This window comes from Dendrobates tinctorius, unplaced genomic scaffold, assembly GCF_039654945.1.
Source record: "Dendrobates tinctorius isolate UK_male_01 unplaced genomic scaffold, ASM3965494v1 ptg000007l, whole genome shotgun sequence".
NCBI lineage: Eukaryota > Metazoa > Chordata > Amphibia > Anura > Dendrobatidae > Dendrobates > Dendrobates tinctorius.
The window spans coordinates 33,764,635-33,792,237 of record NW_027361675.1 but is presented as its reverse complement, the minus strand read 5'-3'; positions in this window follow the sequence as shown (position 1 = coordinate 33,792,237).

The following is a 27,603-nucleotide window of genomic DNA, read 5'->3' as shown; positions in this document are numbered from 1 at the left end:
AGCTATAAATTTACGATAAAAATTAGCAAAACCCAAAAATTTCTGGAGGGCCTTCAAAGAAGTGGGCTGAACCCAATCATAAATGGCCTGTACCTTGGCCGGGTCCATTTCAATAGTTGACGGAGACAAAATAAATCCCAAAAATGAAATCCTATGTACACCAAAAAGGCATTTTGATCCCTTGACATACAGGGAATTCTCCCTCAAAATCCGGAACACAGTCCGAACATGTTCCACATGAGAGTCCCAATCCTTGGAAAAGATCAAAATATCATCCAGATAGATGATCAAAAATTTATCCACCAAGTCTCGGAAAATATCATTCATGAAGCACTGGAAGACAGAAGGGGCATTAGTGAGCCCAAAAGGCATCACCAGGTACTCAAAATGTCCCTCCAGAGTATTAAACGCCGTCTTCCATTCATCCCCATGCTTAATGCGAATAAGATTATACGCCCCCCTGAGGTCAAGCTTTGTAAACCAGCAAGCACCTTTAACTCTGGAGAATAGATCAGAAATCAGGGGTAACGGATACTGATATTTAACAGTAATTTTGTTGAGGGAATGATAGTCAATACAAGGCCTTAATGACGCATCTTTCTTAGCCACGAAAAAAAACCCCAGCACCTAAGGGTGAAGAGGATGGTCTAATATGACCCTTCTCCAATGACTCCTTAATATAGGATCGCATAGCCTCGTGTTCGGGTACAGATAAATTGAAAAGTCGACCCTTGGGAAATTTACACCCAGGGCTCAGCTCAATTGCACAGTCATAACTCCTATGAGGAGACAAAGACGCAGACTCATTCTCACTAAATACATCATAATAATCAGCCAAATTGTCAGGAACATAATGCGACTGGGGAGAGGTGGAGAAAACAGGAGCATCACTAAGGGCACACCGACAACCCCAACTCACCACAGACACAGATTTCCAATCCAAAACTGGATTATGGATTTGCAACCAGGGGAACCCCAGAACGATGTTATCATGCAAATTATGCAACACCAAAAATCTGCAATTTTCTTGATGGTCTGGGGTGACCCGCATTACCACCTGGGTCCAAAACTGAGGTTTATTCTTCGCCAAAGGAGTAGCATCAATACCCCTCAAAGGGATAGGCATCCGCAGAGGTGTCATAGGAAACCCACAATGTTTAGCAAAATCCAAGTCCATCAGGTTCAGAGCTACTCCCGAATCCACAAAAGCCTTAGCGGAAAATGTGGACAGGGAGCAGATCAGAGTAATAGCCAGAAGAAACTTAGGTTGAACACCACCCACAGCAAATGTGTGTGCAAAACGTTTCTCTCCTTTAGGGCAGACAGAAATAATATGCGAGGCATCACCACAGAAGAAACACAGCTTATTACGCCTTCTGAACTCCTGACGTTGCGCCCTAGACAAAACTCTATCACAATGCATAGGTTCAGACATTTGTTCAACAGGTGGCAACACCTCTCGTGTGGTTTTGCGTTCACGCAAACGCCGATCAACCTGAATGGCTAATGACATAGAATCGTCAAGACCAGAGGGAACAGGAAATCCCACCATAGTATCTTTTATGGTTTCTGACAAACCCTTCCGAACGAGAGCTGCCAAGGCACCATCATTCCAGGTAGTAAGGACCTCCCACTTTCGGAATTTTTGACAGTACAACTCTGCAGAATCCTGACCCTGGCTCAATGCCAACAGGGCCTTTTCAGCCTGATCAATAGCGTTAGGTTCATCATACAACAACCCCAAGGCCTGAAAAAATGCATTCACATCAGTCAGAATAGGATCATCAGGTTTCAAAGAAAACGGCCAATCCTGGGGATCGCCGCGCAGCAAAGAGATGACAATTTTAACCTGCTGCGCGAAGCTCCCCGATGAGTTAGGCTTCAAGGCAAAAAATAATTTACAATTATTCTTAAAATTCAAAAATTTAGACGGATCCCCAAAAAACACATCAGGAGTAGGGATCTTTGGTCCAGCAGCATGTGAATGAACAAGATAGGCGGAAATTCCCTACACTTCAGCAGTGAGCTGCTCCACATGATCAGACAATTGCTTAATCTCCATTGAGAAAAAATTCCTCCTACAGCCTCAGAGAAATAGAGGAAAAAATATATACAAAAAAAAATTCTGACACCCTTTTTTTTTTTACAATTCTTTCCTGCTATTGAGTACCCTAGAATCTGCGGTATGGCTGGTGATTCTGTTATGAATGAGTCACCGAAGGAGGAAAAAAACAAAAATACAAGCTAAGTCCAGAAAACCGGAGAGGTTGTTAGCTATCGGATTGCAGACCCCTGATCCTATCCACAACAACTAACAGTAGCCGTGGGGGGTTCCTACGATGCCCTAGACCCCTCGATCACAGCCCGAGAACTAAATAGGCCTAAAGAAAGAAAGGGGAAATCTAAACTGCCCCAGAGCAGACCCCAAAGCAATAGGCAGCCCCCAACATATATTGACGGTGAAGCAAGATGAAAACACTAACACAGAAAGATAGGTTGAGCAAAAGATGGGGCCCAAGCTAACTAAAAAGGACAGGATAGAAAAGCTGCTGTCTGCAATCCGTAAAAAAAACCCTACCAAAAAATGTCCCAACCGTCTGATAGGAAAAACAGGCCCTGAAGTCGCTAGGACTTCAAAAAGACTATATCAGCACTCAGGTAAACTCTGAAGACAGAGCAAAGAGACAAACTGATCAGAGAAAAAAATGGAACTCAGCACACCCCCGACCGGGGATGGCTGAACTCCAAAAAACAAGGTAAACAAAACAAAACTAATAAGTTCAAAAGCAGAGCAAAAACTTATCTTTGGGAAGCAGGAATCAGACTGGTCTCCAAGAATCCAGCAGAGAAATCACCAGCGACTCAGAAGGGCGTCGGCTGCCTTATATCCAGTCAGAATTTCCTGTTACCCAGTCATCATCTACCAGATCAGGTGTTTGGTACTCAGCCTCACTACCTTCCTTCACCAGAAGAGGGAGTTCATCAGACATCGACGGTGTAGGGGAAAATGAACTCACAACATATCTCTCTATGAAATATAAATATATATATGTGTGTGGGTCACTGACATATATATATATATATACACCTATTCTATGTGTATACATGTATTATATCTTTTGTATTCTAACATGTCCGAGTGCTGTCTGATTTTTTTATTGCACCCATTTACTTCTAATGCAGGATGCGATCCAATTTGCGATTACAATCGAAGCATGCTATTTTATTTCCAGCCCGATCATGATCCGATCCGAGCTGATAAAAAATGCTGATGAAGACACCATCATAGATTAACATTGGTACGAATTTAATCTAATTTTTTTATCGGATTGAATTTGTCCGATTTCATCGCAAGTGAATATAAGCCCTAAAAGAAAATTTTTGTGAAAAAAAAGTAGTTTTCCATTTTAACAGATCAATTTGTGAAGCACCTAGGGGTTTAAAGTGCTCACTATGCATCTAGATAAGTTCCTTAGGGGGTCTAGTTTCCAAAATGGGGTCATTTGTGGGGGAGCTCCAAAGTTTAGGTACACAGGGGCTCTCCAAACACGACATGGTGTCTGCTAACTATTGGAGCTAATTTTCCATTGAAAAAGTCAAATGGCACTCCTTCCCTTCCGAGTCCTGCCGTGCGCCTGAACAGTGGCTTCCCCCACATATGGGGCTTCAATGTACTCAGGACAAATTGGACAACAACTTTTGGAGTCCACTTTCTCTTTTTACGCTTGGGAAAATAAAAAAATTGTTGCTAAAAGATCATTTTTGTGACTAAAAAGTTAAATGTTCATTTTTTCCTTCCATGTTGCTTCTGCTGCTGTGAAACACCTGAAGGGTTAATAAACTTCTTGAATGTGGTTTTGATCAGCTTGAAGGGTGCAGTTTTTAGAATGCTGTCTGTTTTGGGTATTTTCAGCCATATAGACCCCTCAAACTGACTTCAAATGTGAGGTGGTCCCTGAAAAAAATGGTTTTGTAAATTTTGTTGTAAAAATGAGAAATTGCTGGTCAACTTTTAACCCTTATAACTTCCTAAAAAAAAAAAATGTTGTTTCCAAAATTGTGCTGATGTAAAGTAGACATGTGGAAATGTTATTTATTAACTCTTTGCGTCACATAACTCTCTGGTTTAACAGAATAAAAATTCAAAATGTGAAAATTGCAACATATTCAAAATTTTCACCAAATTTCCGATTTTTTCACAAATAAACGCAAAAATTATTGATCTAAATTTACCACTCATATGAAACCCAATATGTCATGAAAAAACAGTCTCAGAATAGCTAGGATCCGTTGAAGCATTTGTGAGTTATTACCTCAGAAAGGGACACTGGTTAGAATAGCAAAAAATGGCCAGGTCATTAAGGTCAAAATAGGCTAGGTCATGAAGGGGTTAAGGGACGCATCACATTGTGATTTAAAAAAAATATATATATGTTGTTTTGCATTTTCTTGTATGGCCTAGTTCTCGCACTTTTTTTTTAATGCATTTTAAGTTTTAATATGCATTTTTTTTTAAATTAAAGTGAATGATGTTCAACGCAGATGGCGAAGCTGTCGGGATCAATACAGGAGGGAGTGGCAGAATTGCCAGAAAAGTGGGTCTGAAGCTTCCAAAAAAAGACCATATATATGAGCTGGCTAAATTTTTTGGCTCCAGTCATGGATGTAAGACCATAAGTAAATTTGTGTTTTTAAAAGTGTATAATTAAAAAATCCTTTGGACCATACTAAAAATATTAAATTATGTGTCTGCTTTCTAGAACCAAATTGAACTTAGTGGAATCTAAGCCAGTGTCTGAGGCAGAGCCTGCACAGTCACAAAATGAAGGACCAGTAACAGCAGAGGATGATCCTGGACCTTCCACGGAGGAGGATTCCTGCTTCACAAGCTCAACATCAGACTAACCAAGAGGAGCAGGCAAGAAGGAGAAGCCCAACCCTGGCCCTTGATAACTCCCCCAAGCGGCTACTATTTTGTGGAGATTATGAAGAAGGAGAAAGCACCAAAGTCAAGCTATATGATGACAGGTTGACAGTCGCGTGCTTGACTACATCCAACACACAATCTCTGATGAAGGACTTGGCCAAAGTTTGGCACAGCACCTACCCCAAATTCCGACCCAATTCCGCCTTCCCACTAAAACTGCCATATTACAGCTTCTAACTTCTGCCATATGACCAAATAACCCACAAGCCATATATGAATGTATTCAAAGAAGGTATCAAACACAAATTCTCTCGCAAATCTCACGCAGCACTGATTCAACCCCACTACCATTATCACCAGCCTCAGCACATCCTCAAACATCCACTAATCAACAGACTCAGACACTCCACACTACAAACATTGGTCCACATATTGACAGAGGTCATATCACAAACACAGAGCCAACACATTACCATGAACATCATCAGCTCCATGGACAACACACATCAAGGCCTACACATAGCTACCCACAAATGCCTCCATCATCTGCTCCATCACTTTTTTTAGTGAGCGTTACCACCATGGGCCACAAACAAGCTTTTATGATGTTTATGTCTATGGTGAATTTTTGCAGCAAGGACCATAACAGCAAGGTCCTTTTGGCCACCGCAGACCAAGAGTATCCTGGCATTTGGAAATGCTCCTGGTTGGGCACATGACCACCTGAGGCGTATAGCCACAGTCAGGTACCTATCAACCCACATCATATCCTCACCCAGGCACAAAATGTACCTTTGCCTACAACCACACAACAACCCTCTGAAAGCCAAACATCACAAACAACAACCTCACCCTCCACATCCCATCATTCTTTTTTGGACTTGTAATGTTTGGTATTGTTTAAATAACAAAACCATTGCCAACTTTGGCAAGTTCTTAGTTAGGCCAAAATGAAGGCTGATTTTTGTTTGTGTGTTCATATAATTAAAATTAAAGTTTGTTCATCAAAATATGTATTTAATTTAAACCAAAAAAAACAAAACAAACATTGTTGGGCAAAAACTAGAAAAAAAATGGTATGATTATTTTAATACACATAATCAGTACACAAGAAAATGAAAAAATCATGTGACAACATTTTCTTGCCAGGGTATTGCTCCCTCAAGTGATATAAAATAATTTGGAAAAATATTTCGTACTCTGAGGCCTGAAAGTTGTCTGCCTCTGGGTAAAACCTGTGCAATGTGTCCATGATTGATTGTTAATCCTACAACGCCATCCTCAGACACAGAGAAATCATGTTGACGTGTAAAATTATGCAAGATTACACAGGCCTTGATTACTATGTTAACATTTTGTTCACTTAACTGGAGGGCACTGAGCAATACCTTCCATTTAGCGGTCAAAATCCCAAAGGCATATTCAACAAGGTGCAGTGCACGAGTTAGTCGGTAGTTAAATATGCATCCACGTCTGTCAAGACCCCGTCGAGGATAAGGCCTCATTACATAATGCGTCAGTTGAAATGCCTCATCACCAACTACTACATAAGGCAATGGTTTGACCACCAGAAGAAAGAAGACTCCTTGGGGGTGGCACACCCAATTCATTGGCCTTCAGCCGCTGACCCATAATGGAAGAATTGAGCATTCTAGAATCTCCAGTTCTTCCATAGGCCCCTATAGCTACAATTATAAAATTGTACATGCTGTCTAATAAGGCCAAAAAGACAACAGAAAAATATCCTTTATAATTGTAGTATAAGGACCCTGAGTTCGGCGGCTTCTTGACCTGGATGTGCTTCCCATCTAGAGCACCCAGACAATTGGGAAACTGGTAAGTCTTATAGAACCCATTTGCAATGCGTTCCCAATATTCAGGTGTGGGCTCCGGCATCACTTTGTCATTGATGCAAATCCATATTTGGGAACATGTGTGCTTCACTATATTGGAGATGGTAGTTATGCCAATAACAAACTCTAAATGGAGGGAAGCATACGATTGTCCCATTGCCAAAAATCTACAAATGGAAAGATATAAAAATTAAGGTAAGGTTTACATTGATGTATATCAGAACGTGGGGCTGGAAACTAGAGGTCCGCAGCCCCCAACAAGCCCACACGCTCGCTGTATCCATCTGCACTGACCGCATTGGTTGAGGAGGGGCCTCTATCCACTTCCTACAACAATCAGCATGTGAAACAGCTGTTATGATTATGTTTTTTCATAGCATCAGCTGTGTACTGTGGAGAATCAGCACACCAGACATACCAAGACAGGAGCAGAACTACAAGGAACGTGACTGAGGCTACTATGTGCTGTTATTTTTACAGATATGTATGGGATGTAAGGGTGGGCATGTGTAGGATATGTGGGTGACATGCAGCACATGTGTAGACTGTGGGCCTCATGCAGTATATATAGTGAGGGCTGGACACTGTTTAAAAAGATATCGCGGGATGTCAGCATACTTAATTAAGCACAATATTAAATGTGAAAATGAATATCCTTAAAAAAATATTGATCTTAATATAGAATAAAATTAATTTCAGCATATTGTTTTTACCCTCAACAACAGTCATGGGGTCTCATATGGTCTCTTGGTAAATTAAATTGGCCACACCTGATGTAAAGGAATGGCAAACATTATAATTTAATTTGAGAGCACAATTATCACATACATTTTTAAAGTAGGAAATAAATAAATATGTTATTTGGCTCTGTTCAATATCTACATTCATATAAATTTTAAATACTGTATCTGATTTGGGAAAAATAAATACCTCAAGGTTAACAGAAGCTGTTCTTCCACTGATATGCACCTGCCCAAACTAGTCGTTAGGAAAGTGATGGCTGGACGAAGTTCTGCCAGGAAAATGTCAAATGCCTCAAGTGACATCCTCGTGTATGCAAAAAATTTGTCACGATGCATCCATAGATCTCCATACAGTGGTGCAAAATGCCCTTTTTAGGAGGCTGGGTGAGGAGCAGATGCACCCAAAATCGATGTTGCCTCCTCGGAGCAACAACAGGGGAATATCCCACAACATACTCCCGGGATAACACCCAGTTGAAGAGGAGCTCCTCAGTAGGATCAAGACAGAGATTAGTAGCTTCCATGCTTGCTTGGTTGCAATCCAAAAAGACACCCACAAAAAAATAACAGCAATCAATCACATATGTAGCTAAATGCCTTTATATAGGGCTAGCACAAATGAATTCTGATTGATTGTGCCTTCTATCTCCGTAAAAAACGCATTGTATACGGATGTAATATGGATGTCATACGTATGTTGCGATTAAAAATCGTATTTAACTCACATGACAATCGCTTAGTTTTTGTCCGTTTTTTTGGTCCGTTTTTTTTCTCGCAAATGAGTATGAGCCCTAAGGGCTTGTGTACGTTACATGGCCATATATTTTCTGGCTGAGAGCAATCCAACAAAACCTTGGATTGTGCTTGTACCAATGTTATTCTATGTGGCAGTGCACCTGGTAGATGTGCCAAAAATTTCTGCAAGCCCAAGTTTGAATTGATATTTGGATTGCACTCGGTTATGCAAGTCAATTAGTCTCATGACACTACGATCACACTCTGATCAGCATTTGATCAGAATGTGATCTGTATAAATGGCCAAATTCTATTGGACGAGAGAATATATTCTAGTGTGACCCTAGCCTAAGTTAGGACAAAGCCCTGGCCAGCTTGGACAGTATTATTATTATTAATATTTATTTATATAGTGCCATTAATTCCATGGTGCTGTCCATGAGAAGGGGAGGTTACATACAAAGTTATAGATATCGTTAACAGTAAACAAATTTGCAATGACAGACTGGTGCAGAGGAGAGAGGACCCTGTCCTTGCGGACTTACATTCTATGGGATAGTGGGGAAGAGACAGAAGGTCGGGGGTGCAGCAGCTCTGGTGGTTTTGAGGCGGTGGCTCGGGCGGTGGTGAGGCGGCAGAATGGTTATTGCAGGCTGTAAGCTTTCCTGAAGAGATCAGTTTTCAGGTTCCGTTTGAAGGATCCAAGGGTGGTGGTTAATCGGACGTGTTGAGGCATGGAATTCCAGAGGATAGGGGATATTTGGGAGAAATCTTGGAGGCGGTTGTGTGAGGAACGAATAAGTGTGGAGGAGAGTAGGAGGTCTTGGGAGGATCGAATATTACGTGAGGGAAGATGTTGTGAGATTAGTTCATAGATATAGGGAGGGGATAGGTTGTGGATGGCTTTGTAGGTCAGTGTTAGCAGTTTGAACTGGATTCGTTGGTGAATTGGGAGCCAGTGGAGGGATTTGCAGAGGGGAGAGACAGGGGAGTAGCGAGGAGAGAGATGGATTAGTCGGGCAGCAGAGTTGTGGACAGACTGGAATGGTGCAATAGAGTTAGCAGGGCGGCCACAGAGGAGAGTGTTTCAGTAGTCAAGGCGGGAGATAATGAGGGCATGTACAAGAGTTTTAGTAGATTGAGGGCTGAGGAAGGGACGGATTCTGGAAATATTTTTGAGTTGGAGGCGACAGGAGGTGGCAAGAGTTTGGACATGTGGTTTGAAGGACAGGGTCAAGAGTCGAGAGTTACTCCGAGGCAGCGGATTTCAGGTGCGGGAGAGAGCGTGATGCTGTTTACCCTAATAGATAGATCGGGTAGGGAAGATACATGAGATGGAGGAAAGATAAAGAGTTCAGTTTTGTCTACATTGAGTTTTAGGAAGTCAGAGGTGAAAAAGGAGGATATGGCTGATAGACACTCCGGGATTCTGGACAGCAGAGAGGTGACATCTGGGCCAGAGAGGTAGATCTGAGTGTCGTCTGCATACAGGTGGTAATGGAAGCCATGGGACTTTATGAGTTGTCCTAGGCCAAGAGTATAGATGGAAAAAAGTAGGGGCCCAGGACAAAGCCTTGGGGGACTCCAACAGAGAGAGGGCGAGATGAGGAGGTAGTGTGGGAGTGGGAAACACTGAATGTGTGGTCAGAAAGGTATGAGGCAATCCAGGACAGGGCATGGTCTTTGATGCCACGGGAAGAAAGAATCTGTAGCAGTAGGCAGTGGTTGACTGTGTCGAAGGCAGAGGACAGGTCGAGAAGGAGGAGGATGGCGAACTGTCTGTTAGCTTTGACTGTGAGTAAGTCATTAGTAATTTTGGTCAGGGCAATTTCAGTGAAGTGGTGGGGGCGGAAGCCAGACTGGAGGATGTCAAGGAGGGAGTTAGATGAGAGGTGGGAGGAAAGTTGAGCATGGACATGCTGTTCAAGGAGTTTGGAAGCAAATGATATGGGGCGATAGCTGGGCATAGCAGTTGGGTCAAGGTTTGATTTTTTTGAGGATGGGTGTTATAGTGGCATGGTTGAAGGCAGAGGGGAAGGTACCAGAAGATAGGGATAGGTTGAAGAGATGGGTTAGGGCTGGAATGATCATGTTAGTGAGGTTGGGGAGCAGGTGGGAAGGGATGGGGTCAAGTGCAAAGGTGGTGAGGTGTGATTTGGAAAGGAGATGAGTAAGCTCTCCTTCAGTGATGTTGGAGAGGGAGGTTATTAGGGAAGGGCAGAGGTCTGGTATGTGGAGTGGTTGGGGTGGTGGGACAGTAAAGGTTTGCCTTGTTTGGTCGATCTTGTTTTTGAAGTAGGTGGCAAAGTCCTCAGCAGAGATGAGGGGAGTTGGAGGTGGCAGTGGTGGGCGGATGGGAGAGTTAAATGTGCTGAACAGTTGTTTTGGGTTGTGGGATAATGAAGATACAAGGTTTGTGACATAGGTCTGTTTAGCAGAGGTGAGGGCTGATTTGAATGCAAGTGTAGCTTGCTTGAAAACAGTGAAGTCGTCTGGCAGTTGTGTTTTCTTCCAACGCCGCTCCGCGACCCTAGATGCTTTTCGAAGTTTTTTGGTGAGGTTGTTGTGCCAGGGTTGCCTGGTGATTTGTCGCAATTTGCCATGCCATGAGAGGGGCGACTGAGTCTATGGCTGATGTGAGGGTGGCATTGTAGAAAGCGGTGGCACTGTCTGTGTTGTGGGGTGAAGATATGTAGTAAAGAGGTAGAAGAGAGTCTGAGAATCTGTGAATGTCTAGGTGTGCGAGGTTTCTGCGAGGATGTGCTTGTGGCTGGACATGGGGGGCAGGTGAGGAGGACAAGGATGAGAAGGTGACTAGATGGTGAGTCTGACTTCTATACCAGGAAAGATCTTTGAACAAATTATTAAACAACATGTATGTCAATACCTGGATAAGAATGAAGTGATTAAACAGAGTCAGCATGGGTTTGTAACTAATAAGTCATGTCAGACTAACTTAATTTCCTTCTATGACGGTATCACTGATTGGGTGGATCAAGGAAATGCTGTAGATATAGTATATCTTGACTTCAGCAAAGCATTTGACAAAGTCTCTCATACAATCCTTATTGAAAAAATGATTAAGTATGGAATGGACAAGGCAACTGTTAGGTGGATTCATAACTGGCTTAGTGATCGGACCCAAAGAGTGGTCGTAAATGGCTGCACATCCAGTTGGAAGAATGTCTCAAGTGGGGTACCACAGGGCTCTGTCCTGGGCCCTGTATTGTTCAACATCTTTATCAACGATTTAGATGAAGGAATTGAGGGTAAACTGATTAAATTTGCTGATGACACAAAGCTAGGAGGGATAGCTAATACTAGAGAAGAGACAGAGAGGATTCAAAAAGATTTAAATAAACTGGAGAAGTGGGCAGCAACTAACAGAATGGTTTTTAACAGGGAGAAATGCAAAGTACTACATCTGGGCAATAAAAATGGAAAAAGCATATATAGAATGGGAGGAATAGGGCTAAGTGACAGCACATGTGAAAAAGACTTGGGTATACTAATAGATCACAGACTGAATATGAGTCAACAGTGTGATACAGCAGCAAAAAAGGCAAATGCAATTCTAGGATGTATTAACAGAAGCATACAGTCTAGATCACGTGAAGTCATTATTTCCCTCTACTCCTCTTTGGTCAGACCTCATCTGGAATATTGTGTCCAGTTTTGGGCACCACATTTTAAAAAAGACATCAACAAACTGGAGCAAGTTCAGAAAAGAGCGACCAGAATGGTGACCGGTCTGCAAACCCTGTCTTATGAGGAAAGGTTGCAGGATTTGGGAATGTTTAGTTTGCAAAAGAGAAGACTGAGAGGAGACTTAATAGCTGTCTACAAATATCTAAAGGGCTGTCACATTGTAGAAGGATCAACTTTATTCTCATTTGCACAAGGAAAGACTAGAAGCAATGGGATGAAACTGAATGGGAGGAGACACAGATTAGATATTAGAAAAAACTTTTTGACAGTTAGAGTGATCAATGAGTGGAACAGGCTGCCACGAGAAGTGGTGAGTTCTCCTTCAATGGAAGTCTTCAAACAGAGGCTGGACAGACATCTGACTGGGATGATTTAGCGAATCCTGCTTTGAGCAGGGGGTTGGACCAGATGGCCCAGGAGGTCCCTTCCAACTCTACGATTCTATGATTCTATGATTCTATGATTCTATGGTCAGATAGAAGGAGAGTGAAGATTAGTGGAGCAAAAACGGTGATGGCAAATGTGAGCATGGTTAAAGAATAGGGTAGGAAAAGAAAGGCAATTAAAAATAGGAAGCAGTGGTTATTCTTACCTTCTGACCGATTTCTGGACTATTTCTGGAATATTTCTGATGTAACACTTTAAAGATATCACTTCAAATGATGTCAAATCTGACCAAGGTCATATCTGACCTGTTCTGTTCAACTTATACCATTCAAATGTCCATGAAATGAAGCCAGGTGGGTGAGGGAGAGAGGGAGGAGAAGGGGGCTGGAGAACAGTTCACAGCCTGTGTGACTGGCATCCTGTGCAAGCCTTATCTATGTGCATTTTTTTCTACTAGGCAGCCAACCCCTCCATGGTCTGGTAGGTGTGGGGTGGTTGTTTTTATCAGTAGTTTGCACCTGAGTTCCCCCTTGCCTTTATTAGTAGAGGCATGCTGCATCCTGCTATATGTGCATTTGTCATCAGACAGGGTTTTGGGAAGGCCATATCTTTTGGTATGAGTTTTTTTGAATTTTTTCTATGTTAGCTGTTTTAATAGGACATTTGACTAGCATCAAAGCTGGAGAAAGAGGCAGAATAAGATGGAAGGATAATGCTAGGTGTGAGGAGCATGGGCATATCAATATGCATACAGTAAGTTTGAAATATGATATATGGAATTAAAGTCAGGGGAAAAAACAGAGTACAGACGTACCAGTTAAAAAACAAAGGGTGAGGAATGCATAGGAGTTCAGGGGTGCAGTGGGTATTCTGGATTAAGCGGTTTCAGACGTACCAGTTAAAAAACAGAGTGTGAGGAATGCATTGGGGTTCAGGGGGTGCAGTGGGTATTCTGGATTAAGCGGGTTCAGACGTACCAGTTAAAAAACAGAGGGTGAGGAAAGTATGGGGGTTCAGGGGTGCAGTGGGTATTCTGGATTAAGTGGGTTCAGACGTACCTGTGGATGAAAGCAGTTGTATCAGGACATGGCAGCATTAAGGAGAATATACCATGGTTTATCAATCTTTTATATTTCTGATGTAACACTTTAAAGATGTCACTTCAAATGATGTCACATCTGACCAAGGTCATATCAAGTAGGAATACCTTTTCCAATTTGGAAAGTCCCACCAAATCTGGAATGGTTGGGAGCTATGAGTATGACTCTTAACAGCTTTACTCCCCAAACTGTGATAGTATATCTTAGGGAGAATACTGTATGTAGTTGGCTTAGGACAGCAGATGCTGGCTGTTATATACAACTGATACTTATATCTAATAGCATAGATCACATGTTGTTCCACTTAAATATCACTATCATTCTCCAACAACATAATTAAAATGAAATGATTCAGGTGGGACATATGTTTGTAAGATGTGGGTTGTCATAATATGATCACAAGAGGCTTACAAAATGCTGTGACATGCTTGCAAGTGTCCTACCATCACCATATCAGCTGAACGTCTCCCAAACCCCTGTCATTGTCATATCAGTGCTCCTATGAACTCTATCCTTCTTTCATAGGAGATTACTGTTTGTGTTGGTGTTACTGTAGTATACTCAGACGCAGTATACTATATCTGGGTGTCTGCCTCCAGTAGGCGTATACGAAAATGATGCATGACAGAGCACACGTTCACTCTGTTGGCACCATTACTGTCTATGGCCCCGTCGGCACACACGCCCAAATCCCATTTTCTGAAGGCATTTGGATGTAAGCCCCAAAGGGACCACCGAACATGGTGCCAAACACTGGGACTTGCACTGGCAAGAACTATGGCAGCCTATATGCACTGAGTGAGCTATTACAGATTGTTCAATGTGCATCACTTACTGTGGTCTGCCTGTCTATACTGGCTAGTAAACGGCCACTAATTAGTAATGGTTTAATTGCTTAATGCCACTGGTTAGATAGTGTAAATGGACCGCCAATTAATTGGTAAAATTTTTGTTTAGTGACACTGTTCGGACAGTGTGAATGGACCCTTGTTAATCGGTAAAGGTTTACTGATTGGCAGTTGTTTAGTACCACCGGTCGGACAGTGTAAAGGGACCATAACAGTCTCAATTTCTAGAGAATTATTATATCATTAATACACTTCACACCAGTGACTTGGCTGTCAGTAAAATGAACAACATATTAATGTGTGAATTAATATGAGGCAACTTGCAATGCCCCTGGCACCTCCATACACAATCACAAACATGTAGGCCACAAATCTGTTTCTTGTAAACATAATCCCGCAAATTTCTTTTTTACTTAAGTCTTAAAAAAACACTATTCTTCTTAATCATATGTTCAATCTTTCCACAGTTTCCCTAGCTAACTCTCCCCCCTACTCCCCGGTGCACTGAATGATAGTGCTGATCTTGATAGCAAAACTGTAGGTGGAAGTGTCACTGGACTGTGTGGCCTTGCCCGTAGTGTACCAAGCCCTGCATTTGCATATAAATATAAAATATAATTTCTCTGAATGGATGTCAGAGCTGATACTCTGCACCAAACTGCTGCATAAACTTCCCTACAAATCATCTTTTACTACAGTTAGCAGGATACTTTACGCTTTGCAAAAGCGATGTGGCAACTTTGTGCAGAATATGAAACTTTTTCTTCTGCATTACATACTAGGAACTACCGTAAGTTGTTAAAACTGAGAGAATCCTTTGTAGCAATTGCATTGATCTGTGGGATTTAACCACACTTTTTTGTACCTTGTTTTTAGTCACTTAAAGGTGAAGAGGTGGATTCTTAGGATTCTTAATTTGGATATTTAGTGTGAAGGGGATTAAAGGGTTAAGTATTGCTGGGAAATGAAAAGGGTGGGCAGTTGGAAATCCCAGCTACATTGGCAGGAGACAGGCCTTTGTCCTGGAGCTGGCGCCTGACGCCTGCCTGACCGGCAGAATACCTCCCCTCGCCCAGGGACAAAGAGCAGAGAGAACCAGCATGCTGCTGCTCCCAATTAGGAGGCTTCCCTCCCTGTCTCTTCTGCCTTTCTATGTTGCAGCTCCCATCATACTAGCCTCATTTAATCATACAGCCATTGTCACAGTCTGTTATCTCCAACTGAACAGTGTAGACCACCTGATCTCATACTTTGCAAAAAAAAAAATGTGCATTGTCCTAACCAATCAATGTGTGATCAATAGACAAGAGGTCTGTGTGAAAAGTGGAAACAGATTCAAGCTAATTGAAGCAAAATTTCAATGTTAGTTTCATTCTTCTAGCTGAATAATAAATTGTGAGAATTTGGCAATCAACTGAGTTATTTGTATATATGCAATAAATGTAGACAGGATGCTTTAAAAAAGTTTAGATAATGCATAAGAATAGTTTTGTTAAGGCGTGAACTTAGGGTGAATAGTAAAATGAGTGATTAGTTTGTCCTACAACAGAATGAAAAGTTTGTTGAAATACTTTAAGTGTGCAATTACCAATTAGCTGTGTTATTGTGAAATTTATATAAAAAAAGATTAATTAGTTAATTAGCTCCCTAATATAAGTGGACTTTTTTATGTTAAAATTTTACTATTTCAATAGACTTGCATGCACTAATTAAAGCTTTTACACACAATTTACTAGTTTTTTTTAATGTATAAAATAGACAGTTGTTCTTGTGTAATGTATGCAATTCTGAAAATACAGTACAAAAGCAAGGTAACTTGTTGGCTATCACAATCACTACAACATGTGGTATAGTGTCACCTCTAAATATGCTGTTTACTTGCTATATAGTGGTAATCTGCAGGTAAATAGTATTTATAGCATGTTAAATTGGTTAATTGGAAAAGCGACTACAGGAAGAAAAAGAAGCAATATCTTACCAGCAGCTGCTCGCGTCATGTCATTGGGGCAGTGCTGGGGGCTGTAAAAGTCACTGTTCACTGCAAACTGTAAAGCTTGGGGTTCGTACCAGACCTGAACTTCAAACAATTTTCCTGGAAGTCCGTTTTACAGTTCAGGAGACTGGGAAAGAGAGAGATATTTTCCAGCTCCAAAGTTCAAGTTCCCATTGTTTTCAATAAGGGGCAGGTTCAGGTTGAAGTTTGGGTACAGTTCTGGTACCTGAACCAAACTTTGGACTAACGTGACTCAAACCACCTCAGGTCCGCTCATCCCTAGTAGCCAGCTCTGCATACACCAACACATATGGAAAAATAAATGTATATCCTCTGCTGCTGTTCACTTCCAGTCATGAGGGTGGTGTGTAGGGAAGTGTTACAGTCGTCTCTCACTACACACTGCATGTACTGTTATGACTGAATCCTGTGCCTTGACTGACAGTGTGCAGTGTGAACCAGACTTTGATGCTACAGAAACAGATTTCTGATGTGTGTACTGATAACACGTACAAATAGATTAACATTCAGTGGGCCTTGTACAACCTAGGAAGAACAAAAAACAGTAAAGAGAATCTGTCAGCAGGATTTTCCTAAGTACATGGCCATATTGGTGCTGTAAAATTAATCAAAATGGGCTGGAGAAATTAGTTTTGTATTATTTGTGTAACCACTATTTGAAGTTTTCTTGTAATGAGATATTCGTGCATTGGGGCGGGCCTGTGTCTTATCTTTGTGCTCTGCTCCTTCGTCTGCTTACTGTTTTTGAATGACAGGTCATTTATCCATCAGTCACCTGCCTCCCATTTTAAATACTGCACAGGTGCCTAGATTAGGTCTCCAACAAAATGGCGCCATTGTCAGCGCATGCGAGGTTGCATCTATATCGGTCAACAATAAAATGACACCATTGGTGGTGCATGCGCGGTCAAATCCACATCGTGATTTGCGGAAAGTGACTATGAATGTATCGTTTACTTTGTTCTGCCTATGTAAACATGCATTCAAATGACCGTCAATCCATAAAAGTTTACTGATCCGTGGTTATATCTTTCCGCTTGTCAGTCTGCATAAACCGTTCCTTAAAGAGGTGTTCTCAAGTTCTTAATTTGCTTTAATTAATTAGGCAGCATGAAAATAAGCAAGTTTGCAATTTACTTGCTTTTTTATATGCTGTCATTCTCCTGCAATGAGAGATTTTGTCTTTTATAGCGTACAGCTCATTTGCATGGAGTCTGGTTGAAAGTGCGCAATGCTTACATTCCAGGAGAGGATTTCATTCAAAACATCCCAGTTAGCTCTTTCCAGTCCATTGATTTCTATACACCAGTAACAGGAAAAATATGCCTTTGTAGACAGAAAAATATTACAATTTGAGAGTCCTCTTTGGCAGATAGCTTTTAATGGCTTACTGAAAATATAATAATATATAACAAGCTTTCCATACTACTCAGGTCTCTTCATCAGGCTCAGTATAACACAAAATCTGAATAGTCCAATATTTATACATAGCAGGACATAGGATTAGTGCAGGAAATAAGTCAAGTGATGTTTAGCAGAACCATCAATATGAGAAGGGGAGAAAACAGTTGTGGCAGTAAATATTGGAGGAGTTCATTGATAAGGAGTGCAGATATTTTATTGTCCTCTGATTAAGGTCTGGTGCATGGCTGTGATGTGATCCAATGTAGTGTACTTAATTTTATGTACCAAATGTCCAACTGGGAGTGTGTATGGAGGGGAGACAGGACAAAAGCTTAGAATTAGGACTAATTATCATTGTCATATACTATAATATAATATAAAAAGGACAGCTCTACATGTGACAAAAAATGTTTGTGGCACTGATTACAACATTATGGACATGAAATTGTTAGTATAGAAACGAAAGATTAAGAAGTAACTGTTGTTTTAATTTTTGTTTCATAAGTTACGTAATAGTACACGTGAAAATAAGCAACTTTGTAATAAATTTTATCAGAAAAATCTGATTCTTTCTCTGTCAACATTGATCAGTAATTATCAAAATTCTCAATTCTGAAGTAAAATCTGTATTCAGTGAAGACTGTTGTCCCCATTACTGAGATAGGAGATGGCAGCTGCTACTGATAGGATTCTGTCTAGACAGCAAGGGGAGGAAGGGGGAGGAGCTCTGCCTGTGGCTCCTCCTTCCTCCTGTCATCTACATATTATCTTAACACAAACAAGACATGATGGGGGTGCAAAATGGTAACATTATGGGAACAGAGACACCATTCTATAGCAAAAGCAACAAGGAATAGACATAATAAAGTAACTGGACTACAGGCAATGCCTGATCATAGCGGTATCAGGTAAAAAGCATTGTAACAATCTAACATGAAGATGATCAGGCTTACCAATAAAGTGCTGAAGGGAGGAAGGAAGTGACCCCTGAAGAGAGGACCCCGACAAGCGTTTTGCTGTAGGGGTACAGATTTCTCATCCTCTTGAGCTTATTGGTAAGCCTGATCATCTTCATGTTAGATTGTTACAATGCTTTTTTACCTGATACCACTTTAATCAGGCATTGCCTGTAGACCAGTTACTCTATTATGTCTATTCCTTTATTCTTTTGCTATGGAAGGGTGACTCTTTTCCCATAATGTTACCATTTTGCACCGCCACCATGTCTTGTTTGTGATTTTCTTGTTGTACTTATTTAATGCAATTTTGATATTTTACTACAAAGCACTCGTAGCTTAATTTTTCAGATTATGCATAAGTGAGTGCAGTCTCTGGGGGGGGGGGGTTTCTTGCTCTTGCCACATGGCAAGTTATCCCCAGTGGTGTTACAATGAGTCTGGATGTGTATATATTATCTTAAAAGTAGCAGCTCTCATTTCCTATCTCAGTAATGGGAAAGTCTGTCATCGCTGAATACAGATTTTACCTTAGAGAGTTAGACCTTTGATAGGTGGTCTAATAGGTAAAGTTTCTCCTTGTGGAGGCATAGTTGATATAAAGAGATTTATAACTTATGTCTGTTGCCTAGCCAACCAGTTCTCCTGCTTTGCACTGATGAGAGGCAAACCCCCCCACAAAACACATTGTCATGTCCGCCATGTTTGTCATGTCTGCCATGTCTGTTTTGTCTCAAGAACTCCTGGAGCGATGTGCATATCTTGTCTGCTGTCCTGCATGTTCACTAGAGCAGTGTGCACACTCACCTCATGTCTGAGCTGCAGGATGCCTGCGTTTCTGCTCTGCCTTCTGTGATCTTCTCATCATGTCTAGGAGTCCCTGATCATGTGTCCCTGCCTGGATCCTGCACTGTCTGGTTCTGCAATCATCTCGTCATGTCTGGAACGCTTATCATGTGACGTTTCCTAAAGATCCTGCACTGTCTGTTTCGGTAATCATCTCGTCATGTCTGGAACTATGATCATGTGACCTGTCTAGGTTTCAGCACTGGATCTGCAGTCGTCTCGTCGTGTCTGGAACTCTGATCATGTGACTGTGCTCTGTTATCCTGTGGATCTGAACCCGGAAGTGCTCCCCTGGTCCTGACCTGGAAGAGGAGGTGCTATGCCCTATATCAGGCCGCCCCTTCCTTTGCTCAGGGCCTGAGTATTGTGTAGTGTCCCTGCATGGCTGCTTGGTCTGTGGGGCGCTCCCTCTATTCTGTGCCCTTGCACTCTGCCCTGTCGTGCATCTCTGCACACGCTCCGTGCTCGTACTCCATCTCTTGTCCCGTGCCTTGTCTTATGTTTGTCCGTTGTGCCATGTTCGTCCTTGTCCTGCTTGGACTTGTAGTCCTTCTGTTATTCTCTGCCTTGCCTTTGCTATGCTCTGCCTTGTTCCTCCCTATGGTCTCTGCCTTTGCTTGCTCTGCCTCTCTCTCCTATGGTGCTCTGTAGTGCTCCCTGGCACACGCACCATTCCTTCTCTCTTTCCTCTTGTGCTCTTTTCCATGTCTAGTCCCAAGGCTCTCCCTTGGCCTGGCTCTGGGCTTCGGCCTACGCTCCGCTGCTAGACTCTTTCCTATTATGCTCTCTTGCACGTTTCTAGGCTAGTCCCAAGGTTCTCCCTTGGCCCGGCTCTGGGCTTCGGCCTACGCTCCGCTGCTAGCTCTGTTCTTGCTCTGATCTGATTCCGTGTTTTTGCCTATGCTTCCGTTCCTGGTTCTTTACTCTGCATAAGCTCTGCCTTGTTTCTCGTCTTGTCTTCCCTTGCTCTTTCTTCGTATGCTCTTGCATGCTCCTGGCCTTCCTAGCCTCCTGTCTGTGCCTCAGCCGTGCCCGCCCTAGCCGTGCCCGCCTGCTTGTGCCTCAGCCGTGCTCGTCGGTCAGTGACAGCTGTGTCGCCTGCCATGCCTCAGCCGGGTTCGCTGGAGTCTTGCCCGTCTGTCAGTGCCGCAGCCCGATCAGCTAGCCAGTGCCCCAGCCGTGCTCTCTGTGCTCTCTTGCACCTCACGCTGTTTCCGCACTGTGCTCTGCGTGCTCTCTAAAGCACGCGCAGGCCCTTGCCTGCTCATGGCATACCTCCCCGTGCTTCTATTATAGTACGCGCAGGTTTGGCCATGTACCCTGTCGTGCCCTCTTGCACGCACAGGTCCTAACCTGGTCCTTGAACGCTGTCCCTGGCGTGCCTCTCTGCACGCGCAGGCCTCTGTCTCGCCTGGACCCTGGTGTGCCCCTTTGCACTCTCAGGACTCTATCTCGTACCTTGTGCCTTGGCGTGTCTCTACACACGCACTCTGTCTCGTGCCTTGGCGTGTCTCTACACGCACCCTGTCTTGTGCCTTGGCGTGTCCCCTACACACGCACCTTTGTCTCGCACCTAGCCTTGGACCTCGGCGTGTTCCCTAACATGCACCAAGCCTGGAGATCTGTCTTGCCTCCTTGCCTGAAACCTGGTTTGCCTGCCGGATTCCCGTAACCTGCCGACCGTTGCCAGAGGTCCGGAACCAGATGACTGCGGCCTGATGTCCAGAGCTGATGTCCGCAGCCTGATGCCTGGACCCTGTCGGTCGTTGCCAGTAGTCCGGAGTCCGATGCCATCGCACCCCGTCTTGGATCCTGGCGTGTCCTAGCATGCATTCCTTCTAGGAACTCTTGTGTGATCCCTATCACGTATCCTGTCCTGGACCCTGGTATGTTTTCATGCACGTGTTATGCCTGGAACATTTGGCGTGCCCTTGCACGTATCCTGCCGTGTTTCACTGTTTGTGCCCTGCACCTGATTCCCTGTTATGCCTTGCACCTGAATAAAGTGTGAATCCACGTTTGAGGAAGAAACTGTGTGACTTCACTTTATGTTTGGTATCCAGTCCGTCTTGTTGACAGACACTCAATAGTGTCTCCTTGAGCCGGCCGTCTGGTCCAGCAGTCGTGGTGGCTCACCCCCTTGGTCTTGCCCCTGACACTCCCTGTACAGGGGGTGGATTCTCACAAGGTAAGCTCGCCCTCGGCGGGTGGGTGCCATGACCCAGAGGGTCTACTCAAAAAATGGGCTCAGCAGGAGCTGAGTCCGTCACAGAATACTCAGGCCATGGACTCCGCTGGTACCTCGGCTACCCGTCTGATGACCCGTCTGTTGTAGAATCTGATCTGCTCTGTCTCCTGGACTCTCCCGAAAATGGCGGTACCCCGGCCACTCTTCGGATGTAAATCAGACCCGGCCCTTGACCTCTGAAGTCGTTTGGAAATGATGGCAGCCAGAGTAAGAAGACTTGCTTGTCTAACCGCAGTCCTCCCCACTGGATCTTCGTGTCTCGTTAGCGGCTCCTGTGTCTTGACCGGTGCAGGTGTCCGTTTCAGATGTCGGATCAACATTGTTGGAGTGGTTTGTACTTAACTCTGGTTTCTGCTGAAGAATTTTTTTTTTTCCTTCTTTCCAGCCCCAGTAAGAGGGGGCTTAAGGAGGGGGGTACTGTCATGTCCGCCATGTTTGTCATGTCTGCCATGTCTGTTTTGTCTCAAGAACTCCTGGAGCGATGTGCATATCTTGTCTGCTGTCCTGCATGTTCACTAGAGCAGTGTGCACACTCACCTCATGTCTGAGCTGCAGGATGCCTGCGTTTCTGCTCTGCCTTCTGTGATCTTCTCATCATGTCTAGGAGTCCCTGATCATGTGTCCCTGCCTGGATCCTGCACTGTCTGGTTCTGCAATCATCTCGTCATGTCTGGAACGCTTATCATGTGATGTTTCCTAAAGATCCTGCACTGTCTGGTTCGGTAATCATCTCGTCATGTCTGGAACTATGATCATGTGACCTGTCTAGGTTTCAGCACTGGATCTGCAGTCGTCTCGTCGTGTCTGGAACTCTGATCATGTGACTGTGCTCTGTTATCCTGTGGATCTGAACCCGGAAGTGCTCCCCTGGTCCTGACCTGGAAGAGGAGGTGCTATGCCCTATATCAGGCCGCCCCTTCCTTTGCTCAGGGCCTGAGTATTGTGTAGTGTCCCTGCATGGCTGCTTGGTCTGTGGGGCGCTCCCTCTATTCTGTGCCCTTGCACTCTGCCCTGTCGTGCATCTCTGCACACGATCCGTGCTCGTACTCCATCTCTTGTCCCGTGCCTTGTCTTATGTTTGTCCGTTGTGCCATGTTCGTCCTTGTCCTGCTTGGACTTGTAGTCCTTCTGTTATTCTCTGCCTTGCCTTTGCTATGCTCTGCCTTGTTCCTCCCTATGGTCTCTGCCTTTGCTTGCTCTGCCTCTCTCTCCTATGGTGCTCTGTAGTGCTCCCTGGCACACGCACCATTCCTTCTCTCTTTCCTCTTGTGCTCTTTTCCATGTCTAGTCCCAAGGCTCTCCCTTGGCCCGGCTCTGGGCTTCGGCCTACGCTCCGCTGCTAGACTCTTTCCTATTATGCTCTCTTGCACGTTTCTAGGCTAGTCCCAAGGTTCTCCCTTGGCCCGGCTCTGGGCTTCGGCCTACGCTCCGCTGCTAGCTCTGTTCTTGCTCTGATCTGATTCCGTGTTTTTGCCTATGCTTCCGTTCCTGGTTCTTTACTCTGCATAAGCTCTGCCTTGTTTCTCGTCTTGTCTTCCCTTGCTCTTTCTTCGTATGCTCTTGCATGCTCCTGGCCTTCCTAGCCTCCTGTCTGTGCCTCAGCCGTGCCCGCCCTAGCCGTGCCCGCCTGCTTGTGCCTCAGCCGTGCTCGTCGGTCAGTGACAGCTGTGTCGCCTGCCATGCCTCAGCCGGGTTCGCTGGAGTCTTGCCCGTCTGTCAGTGCCGCAGCCCGATCAGCTAGCCAGTGCCCCAGCCGTGCTCTCTGTGCTCTCTTGCACCTCACGCTGTTTCCGCACTGTGCTCTGCGTGCTCTCTAAAGCACGCGCAGGCCCTTGCCTGCTCATGGCATACCTCCCCGTGCTTCTATTATAGTACGCGCAGGTTTGGCCATGTACCCTGTCGTGCCCTCTTGCACGCACAGGTCCTAACCTGGTCCTTGAACGCTGTCCCTGGCGTGCCTCTCTGCACGCGCAGGCCTCTGTCTCGCCTGGACCCTGGTGTGCCCCTTTGCACGCTCAGGACTCTATCTCGTACCTTGTGCCTTGGCGTGTCTCTACACACGCACTCTGTCTCGTGCCTTGGCATGTCTCTACACGCACCCTGTCTTGTGCCTTGGCGTGTCCCCTACACACGCACCTTTGTCTCGCACCTAGCCTTGGACCTCGGCGTGTTCCCTAACATGCACCAAGCCTGGAGATCTGTCTTGCCTCCTTGCCTGAAACCTGGTTTGCCTGCCGGATTCCCGTAACCTGCCGAGGTCCGGAACCAGATGACTGCGGCCTGATGTCCAGAGCTGATGTCCGCAGCCTGATGCCTGGACCCTGTCGGTCGTTGCCAGTAGTCCGGAGTCCGATGCCATCGCACCCCGTCTTGGATCCTGGCGTGTCCTAGCATGCATTCCTTCTAGGAACTCTTGTGTGATCCCTATCACGTATCCTGTCCTGGACCCTGGTATGTTTTCATGCACGTGTTATGCCTGGAACATTTGGCGTGCCCTTGCACGTATCCTGCCGTGTTTCACTGTTTGTGCCCTGCACCTGATTCCCTGTTATGCCTTGCACCTGAATAAAGTGTGAATCCACGTTTGAGGAAGAAACTGTGTGACTTCACTTTATGTTTGGTATCCAGTCCGTCTTGTTGACAGACACTCAATAGTGTCTCCTTGAGCCGGCCGTCTGGTCCAGCAGTCGTGGTGGCTCACCCCCTTGGTCTTGCCCCTGACACTCCCTGTACAGGGGGTGGATTCTCACAAGGTAAGCTCGCCCTCGGCGGGTGGGTGCCATGACCCAGAGGGTCTACTCAAAAAATGGGCTCAGCAGGAGCTGAGTCCGTCACACACATTTCTGCAAACAGAGTTTCTGGTATGGCTTCCTATCCTAAGTCATGTAGCAATTGCTACCCCCATAGGTGATACTGGAGATTCTGTCTTCCTTCTGTTAGGAAGCTATTTGCATTATTTTCTTGGTTGCATTTTTCAAGGTTTACGTTTGTATTTGAACACACAGTAGGAGGCTCTGTCACAGGTTCTCTCCTTTTCAGCAGAGGAAAAATGCTGCACTCTCAGCTATTTTTTTTTTTTTTAATAGAATGACAAACGGCCTATCCGGTGAGCAGGGTTGTGCACAGTAACCTACAGGCAGTGTCAAGTCGGCGCCATTATACTTATAAAATGATCCCTTGGTTGATGAAATGTAAATCATATTTGATAAGGTCTTAAAATAATTTCCATGTCACGAAAATTATTCACTTGTCTTGGCTATTATTGGTGGTTCACATTTACTGTGTAAAAGAGTTTTCTTTGACTGCAACATGCATGACAAATGTAAAAAAAAAAACTTGGGGCTTGTGTTTGGTCAACCATGTGTCAACTATACTTTCAATGCAGGGAGATTTTAAAAATATTTTTTTACTCTGACTTATTTGACAATTTATCAATAATATAGCATGCCAATGTATTTGTCAAAGCTATGTTTTTGTTAAATATTGTATGTTGGATGACTATTCCTGCATATACACTATATGTACAACATAAATCTAGCACTATTGATATGACATTTTCTTCTTGTCATTCTTACCACAGGGAAGAAGTCTCATTTACAGCACGCCATTAAATAGTATGTAGCAGCTTGTGTAGGTGGAATAACTCCCCATTAAGAGACATGTAGAGGGACTGAGACAAGACAGCTGACAAATGAGCTATTGGTTGACTCTTAGGAAGACAAAGGATATTTGAATTGCTTTCTTATAGGCTATATATTACAATGGTTTGAGACAGGCTTGAATCGGTATCTCCCAGTCTTGGGAGTGGGTGCTCCTCTGCGTCTCTGCACACTTTCTTTCTCACTTGCTCACTTGCCTTCAGTCTGTCTACTGACGGGGTGCATGGGTAGTGACATTGGTATGGCACTCTACACACTACCACATGCAGCTTTCTTTTTTCAGTTGCACTCACATTCCACACCCAGGCTTTCAACTATGGTCAGGGACTATAGTATCACACTTTTGTATTCCATAGTCTACCATTTAGATCCCACCATTGCAAAATTATTTTGCCCATTTTCAGGTGGCAAATGGGAGATACACCTTGTGTTGGAGGCATACATCTGACACTTACATAGACACTTACCACTGCAATGGCAGTTAGCTCTCCTGCAAGCAAAAGTCTTCCATGGTTCACTCTCCAGTCTCCTTTCTCACTCTCAGGCGGTGGTTACACTCTGCTCATCAGGAACGGACTGGGAGTGAAATTCATCCCTGGCATTTGATAGCACATCGGTACATTTGGTTCCTCCCCCCTGGATGCTCAGTCTCAACTGCACCCTGAGGACACTGATAGCATAGTAGAAAATGCAGCCCATGACCGGACCAGCCCATCTGGCATTTGCCAGATGGCCAGTCCGGCCCTGCTCCTCATACAGGTATTTTGGTCTTCCTACACCTGGGAAAGCATGCATGAACCCCTCAGGATATGAGGTCTTTCATTACCCATTCATGACCTTATTTACACCTGGGGTGGCGTACAAATTGATGTGTGCTGCTTACCCAAGGAATAGATTGTGCATGAAGGATGGGAGATCTAATGACGTTCTCACTGCATAATCAGTAATAATCCTGAAAAGAAGGAAGAATTGGAAGCATTTATACAGATCAGGATGGATGAACACAGAACTTAAACACTTGTTTAAAAGGAACAAAGAAATGTATATTAAATGTAAAGAAGGGGCATATCTAAAGAAGAATATAATGCTGTTCGCAGGGAATGCAGGGCAACAGTTAGAAGAGCTAAACCAGTAATGAAGTGAGGCTTGCAAGGGAGACCAAAATCAATAAAAAAAGGATTTGGAGGGTATGTCAAAAGTACAAGAGAAAGTCGAATTTGCTGTAGGATTTTTACAGGATGAAAAGGGTGAAGTGGTCATAAGTGATATTGAGAAGTCTGAACCTTTAAATTCCTACTTTGCATCTGTATTCTCTAAGAAAGCAATGGTAACATCAATTGATCTTAACGGTGCTATTGAAGAAATAAAAGAATCCACACTATCTATAAACAGAGGGAAAACAGCGAGGGAAAACTTAAGCTAATTTAAATGAATTTAAATATCCGGGTCCAGATGAATTACATCATAGGGTACTGAAAAAGTTATCAGAGGAAATTGCAGAACTACTAGCCAGAATCTATGAAAAATCCTGAAGAACAGGAGAAGTCCTATAAGATGGGAGAAGGGCAAATGTTGTCCCTATCTTCAAAAAAGGAAAGAACCAGAAAATTACAGGCCAGTGAGATTTACTTCCATACCAGAAAAGATCTGTGAACAAATAATTAAACAGCATGTATGCAAGTACTTGGATAAAAAAACAGTAATTAACCAAAGCCAGCATGGGTTTGTACAAAACAAGTATGCCAGACTAATCAAATTTACTTCTATGATGGAGTCACTGACTAGGTGGATCAGGGAAATGTGGTATATATAGTATATCTCAACTTCAGCAAAGCTTTTAATAAAGTATTTCATAGTCTTCTTATTGATAAAATTACCAACTATAGGATTGACAAGGCTATGGTTAGGTAAATTCATAACTGGCTCAGTGATTGGACACAAATAGTGGTGATAAATGTTTGCACATCCGATTGGAAGAGGGTTTCAAGTGGAGTACCAAAAGGCTCTGTCTTGGCCCCAGTATTGTGAACATTTTTATAAATTATCTAGATAAGTGAACTGAAGGTAAACTAATCAAATTTGCAGACATTGCAAAGCTAGGAGGGATAGTTAACACTAGATAAGATAGAGAAAGGATTCAGAAGGATCTACATAGGCGTGATCAATGGCCAGCGA